Source organism: Crocuta crocuta, unplaced genomic scaffold, assembly GCF_008692635.1.
Source record: "Crocuta crocuta isolate KB4526 unplaced genomic scaffold, BGI_CrCroc_1.0 scaffold343, whole genome shotgun sequence".
Lineage (NCBI taxonomy): Eukaryota > Metazoa > Chordata > Mammalia > Carnivora > Hyaenidae > Crocuta > Crocuta crocuta.
The window spans coordinates 4,494,744-4,501,037 of record NW_027532679.1 but is presented as its reverse complement, the minus strand read 5'-3'; the positions used below and the strand labels follow the sequence as shown (position 1 = coordinate 4,501,037).

General features: G+C 42.3%; 1 long non-coding RNA gene across 1 annotated transcript; it reads right to left on the bottom strand.

The window, feature by feature from the left end:
- Positions 1–492: 492 nt before the first annotated feature.
- On the bottom strand, positions 493–6,036 carry LOC144245375 (uncharacterized). Its single transcript, XR_013339234.1, has 3 exons — positions 5,927–6,036; positions 2,296–2,410; positions 493–1,785 (listed from the first exon to the last, which is right to left on the bottom strand). It is a non-coding gene; the product is annotated as an uncharacterized LOC144245375 (long non-coding RNA).
- Positions 6,037–6,294: the final 258 nt, after the last annotated feature.

The following is a 6,294-nucleotide window of genomic DNA, read 5'->3' as shown; positions in this document are numbered from 1 at the left end:
GACTAGGCCTGTCAGTTATCTTACTTCTACTTTTAATCCCTCCCAGTCATTCTCCAAATAACAGCTTGGATGCTCTTTTAAAAATAGAAACCAGAATGTTAAGTGCTGCTGAAGAGAATTGATAAATGTGACTGTATATCTGAAATTACTCTCACTTGAGCACAGAGTAACTAGACTAAAAGAGGTAAAATAGGAAAGGTACATCAAGAATAATGGGTGACAGGCTTAGAAGGACTAACATGCATCTCATTAAAGTACTGGAGAAATAGAACAGAAAAAGTGGAAGAGAGGAAATTTTCTTTTTTTTAAATATTTTTAATACAGTTTATTGTCAAGTTGGTTTCCATATAACACCCAGTGCTCATCCCAACAAGTACCCTGCCCCATGCCCATCACTCCCTTTCCCCTCTCCTCCACCCCCAGAAATCCTCAGTTTATTCTCAGTACTTAAGAGTAAGAGAGGAAATTTTCAGAGTTAATAGGTTTGCATTTTCCAAAATTGGTGAAAGAAAGTAATCTTCAGGCTGAGGATCCCCCACCAAACCCCAAATAAAATAAATAAGATTAAGTCCACGCCTAAGCACGTTTATAGATAAGCTAAGGAGCACTAAAACAACGACATGACATAAAAGCAGCAGAGAAAACAGGTCACCTACAAAAGACTGACAATCAGAGCTGGGATGGCACCGGCAGCCAGGGGAAGTCAGGTGACAGCCAAGAACGATACTCAGAAATTACCTCTTAAAAACAAGGGCAGGCATCACTTCACACATTTCTCTTAATGGATTTCAGAGGATTCATTAAAGAAAAAAGAAGACAGACCAAGTTGAGTCACATAATCAACCAGATTAAAATTCACCCATTTCTTTACATGGTCTATCTCTATTTCCTTGTCTCCTACCTCCTCCCACCCCCCACCCTGTGGACACACAGGCCTTTCTGTTCCTCGACCAGGGTCTCTGGGTCTTTCCTCCTACTCTGCCCGCTGCCTGAAGTGCTCTGTGCTTGCTCTCTTCTCAACCTTCAGGTCTCTCCTCAGAGAGGTCTTCAAAAAAAGAGCCCCTCCAGCCATTTTCGTGATATCCTGTTCAAGTTTGCTAGAAGCACTTCTCTCCATCTGAAATTCTGGTTTTTTTGTTCATTTGTGTATTGTTTATGTTTCCCTCCTCACACCACTAGAATGTGAGCCCTATGAAGGCAGAAGTCTGCCTGCTTACCTCTTTATTGTTTATCCCCAAAACCCAAGGCATGGGAAGTGCTCAATAATTAATAGGGGAAAAGCAATGAATGAATATCTGGGTCACACAGGTTGTGGCTCTTCCTACTCCAATATCCTCTGGTCATTTATTACTTCGAGTTCGTGGTGGGAGGAGAAGGGGCCAGAACACTGGTTCTGAGGATGAATGCTTCTTGTTTAACCACAACAGAGCTCAGGCTTCAGTCCAGGCTAGCAGGACAAGTTAACAGCAGGATGAGAAGCTAAAGCTTCTGGATCCTTGGCATTCGTCTAGGTGATTGCTCCAGATGTGTCTTGTCACCATCTCAACAGTGCTATTTCACAATGGATGAGAATTAACTTCATCCCAAAGGAACTCCTCTTGGGACATCTGGTCACGTGGCATGTAGGAAGTGGGTTAATGAATAAGCATTCAAATGAGGAAATGGTGAAACATCACTGGCCTGCACTGCACTGCAGAGCTGAGATCCCTTAGCTTAGTGTTCAAGGCACTCCACTCTCCAGCCTTGTCCCAGATCTGAGATCTCTCCTGACCTCAATTTCCCCATCTGTAAAATGAGAAGAAAATGATCAGAAAGGTCCCTTCCAGNCCAAATTGATCTGATTTCTGTCCTCCCTGTCCCCCACGTACATATAAACCTAAAAATTTTGCCTTTGATTACACTGGTCTCCTACCAATAATGCTATAATTTCTTCTCTGCTCTTTGAAATAACAGGTAGCCTTCAATGATCAACGGAATTTCTATTCCCATTCTTGTTTCTTGTTTGTTCCAGCTGAAAATATTTCCTTTAATAAGCCCTTGGGAATGTACTGTCTCATCTAGGGGTTGATAAACTATAACCTGTATGCCGGATTTAGGCCATGGGCCAACTCTGGCTGTTTCTATAAAGATTTATTGGGACACAGCCATGCCAATTCATTTACATATTGTTTATGGCTGCTTTTACTACAAGACTACAATACCATGGTTGAATAGTGGTTAACAAAAACAGTGTGCCCACAAAGCCTAAATATTTACTGTCTGGCCCTTTACAAAATGAGTTTGCCAAGTCCTGACCAATCCATGCTTCTCAAACTTGATCTCTGTGTACAAAGATGCCTGCTGAAATCCAGACAGAAAATATCCAAAGCCACAGGTCAACATAGTGTATCTTCTTGCAGGATCAATTTTACTAGAAGAATGGGGAGGGAAAAAGTGGTTCGTGGAATATAAATGTGTACATTAAAGCAAACACACTTATCTTACAAAATGGAACCTAGTATTTGCATGAAATTGTAACTGAAAATCCTGAATGTGACCAAAATTCCAGGCTTAGAAAGGACCTCGTCACATTGTTGCCGCTCCTCCACTGCTAAAATATTTTAGTATAAAATTCTGGGGAAAACCCATCTATGCTATTAGATTTGAAGTGAAACCACATGAGTTTTTATATCCTTACCACTTCTGACATAGTGCTTTACTAAGGAATGGGGTTATTTATCAAGGTAAATCCTGAAAGGTCCTCTCTTGTCAGGATGGTTAATGGGGTCCTGCATGATGGCAGGACCAGGGGACTTGACCTGGGGAGGTCTCATTCACTATAGGAGATTTATGAGTGCCTTCACTGTTTCTATGGCAACAAAAAGACTAATAACACTTTGTTACATTAACGATATTTGCAACAATGCTATTGACAGATCAAGCCACAAATTAGTTCCTTCCTGAGCTCAAGGCAGAATCAACCAGACCAGTGAAGAAGTTACGACCTAGTTGTTTTGTTTTGTTTGCCTTTCTCTTTTTCTTTTCTCTTATTTATTTATTTATTTAGGAGGAAGAAATGGGAAGGAGGTACTCTAAAGTTTATTCCAACCCTGGCTAATAACAACCATTGCTATTTGTGCCCCCCCTTCCATTTCCCTGACCCCAAATTATCTCTATTGCATAAAAACAGTGATCACTCGTTTTTGTGTTTGATGTGGTTGTTTATCTTTGCTTTGTTTTTAAAAGGCAAAAATCCTTAGGAAAGGATAACACATAATATTACCAACTCTTAGTAAGAATTGAGGGGTGGTTTTGGCATTGGGGGTGGAGGAAGAAATGGGGCCCCAGACTCCCAGCCAGGGTTGCAAGATCTGAGCCAACCCCAATTCTAGCATTGACCTGTGGGGCTGGCCTGGGTGATCCGCTTGTCATTCCTGCACTTTCGTGTGTCTTTCCAGTAATATGAAAGTAAGGAGCTGGGTGAACTCCAGAACCATTTCCAGTTGTAGGACTCCACAGTTCAAGGCAGTATAATTAATGGAAAGATCAAGGTCATGGCCACATGGATAGGCTTCAAAAAACATAAACCAGACTGGAAAAGGTTAGTTGCAGAATGACATGTACTTGCACTCTAGTTTTTTTTTATTATTATTAAATTTTGGGGATAGGTAACACAGTCCATCCATATTGTTCAAAAAAATTATTTTAAAATACATTGAAAAGTCTTCATTTCTTCCTTCATCCCACTCCTTTCTTCCCACATACAAAACTGTTACTAGGTTTTTTTTAATGTTTTTTTTTTAATTTATTTCTGAGAAAGAGAGAGAGAGAGACAGAGCAGTTGAGGGTCAGAGAGAGAGCAAGATACAGAATCTGAAGCAGGCTCCAGGCTCTGAGCTGGCTGTCAGCACAGAGCCCAATGCAGGGCTCGAACCCACGAACCGTGAGATCATGACTTGAGCCGAAGTCGGACACTTAACCGACTGAGCCACCCAGACGCCCCAACTGTTACTAGTTTTCATATGTAAACTTCCTGGACAGATAAGCTTAATTTTCCCCTTTGCTGCACAAAGGTACCATCGTATACATATTCTTCTGCACTTTTGCTTTTTTGTTATTCAATATGTATGGGAGAAATTTCCACATTGGCACAGAGAATATCTTCATTCTTTTTCTTTTTTAAAAAAGTTTTTTTATTTATTTCTGAGAGACAGAGAGAGACAGCATGAGCAGGGGAGGGTCAGAGAGAAAGGGAGATACAGAATCTGAAGCAGGCTCCAGGCTCTAAGCTCGCTGTCAGCACAGAGCCCGACACGGGGGTTGAACCCATGAACCGTGAGATCATGACCAGAGCTGAAGTTGGACGCCCAACCAACTGAGCCACCCAGGAGCCCCTCTTCATTCTTTTTTCTTTTTTTTTTTTTTTAAATTTTTTTTTTAATGTTTTATTTATTTCTAGCAGAGAGAGAGAGACAGCGTGAGCAGGGGAGAGTCAGAGAGAGAGTCACAGACTCTGAAACAGGCTACAGGCTCTGAGCTGGCAGTCAGCACAGAGCCGGACGCGGGGCTCGAACCCACGAACCGCGAGATCATGACCTAAGCGAAAGTCGGACGCTTAACCGACTAAGCCACCCAGGCGCCCCTCTTCATTCTTTTTTCTAATTGGGATGTACCACAGTTGATTCAGTGAGTCCCTTATTGATGGATGTGTGGATTATTCCTGGTCTTTTTATTACAAGCAACACTTTAAAGAGTAAGCTTGAACACATGTGCTTTTGAATATGTACAAATATACCTATAGACAGATGTCCAGAAATGAAATTTCTTTTGTAATTTTGTGTGTTTGCATTTTTAAAAATTTATTTATTTTGAGAGAGAGAGAGAGAACAAGTTGGGGAGGAACAGAGAAAGAGAACAAGTTGGGGAGGAACAGAGAGAGAGGGAGAGAGAGAATCCCAAGCAGCCTTCACACTGCCAGCACAGAGCCCAATACAGGGTTTAACCCATGATCCATGAGATGGAGCCAAAAATCAAGAGTCCATGCTTAACCAACTGAGTCACCCAGGCACCCCGTGCATTTGCATTTTTGATGGAGATTGTCAAATTGCCCTCTAGAGAGAAGACATCACTTCACCCGGTCACAATCAAAGTTGGAAGACCTCTTCCCCGTGGCCTCTCCTACACACTAAGTTACCAAATCCTCAGTACTGGCCAATCTGATGAGGTTAAAAAATGGTATCTCAGGGTGATCTTAATCTGTACTGCTCTTTTAATGAATGAGACAGTGAATTTGTTGTTGTTGTTGTTAACAGGCATTTGTATTCTTTTCCTCTGTAAATGACTACTTTTAGCCCTTTTTCATATATGCAAACATTTAAAACACACCAGGCTATAGATCGTTTATGGCCATGAACACATAATGAAGGGTGGGAGGGATACTCCCACTCAATAACCTCAATTAAGAGATTGGTTGCCTCGGGAGAGGAAGGGAGGAGAATGGGACAGGGGAGGGACACAAAGGGATTCCCACTGTGTATGTGACATTTTATTTCTTTTTAAAAAGACAAAGCAAACAGGACAGAAAGAAAATTGAAGTGGAAGGAAGGAAGGGAGGGAGGAAGAGAAGAAGGGAGGGAAAGAGAAAACCGGCTTTAAAATCAATTAAACCTGAAGTCGAAGTTCAGCCTTACCACTCACTCTGTGGCCTTTGGCAACTCTCCTAACCTCTCTTGTTCTCAATTTCAACATCTATAGAATGTAGATAACGCCTACCTTGCAGAGTTAGCATAATGACTGAAGACAATCCCTGGAAAACTGTGATTAGCACATAACTGTGGCTCAACAGTCACATTAGAATTGTAATATTAATCTGGTTCTTATTATTCAAATGTATACACAATGCCTCAAGCCAAAAGAAAGGTCTGGTGACTTTTCTTGGCTCAACTACCTCTTTTTCCTGTTGGGTTTCCCAAGCAGTCTTCTTGATGATCCCACGCCAATGTCTGTCGTCCCCAGAGCTGTCTGACTGGGAAGCCCAAGTGTGAGAGAGGCAAGGGTGTGGTCACGGGCAGGGAGGGGGAGTTTCCTCTGTGTTGCAAGCCTTGTTCCCAAGAGCTGTGACCTCTATTAGCACACAATGAGACTCTGGCTTCCCGCTGTGGCGGCATCTAGAAAGTCCAAGCCCAACACACCCCTTTTCCAAGGGCAAACCATGGCCCAGAGTCTCCCTGCCATCCCTCTTATAAGGGTGGCATACGGGAGAATTACCACTTTGGTGACCTGAAACCTGTAATCCCCGTGGCCTCAGAAGTGGCC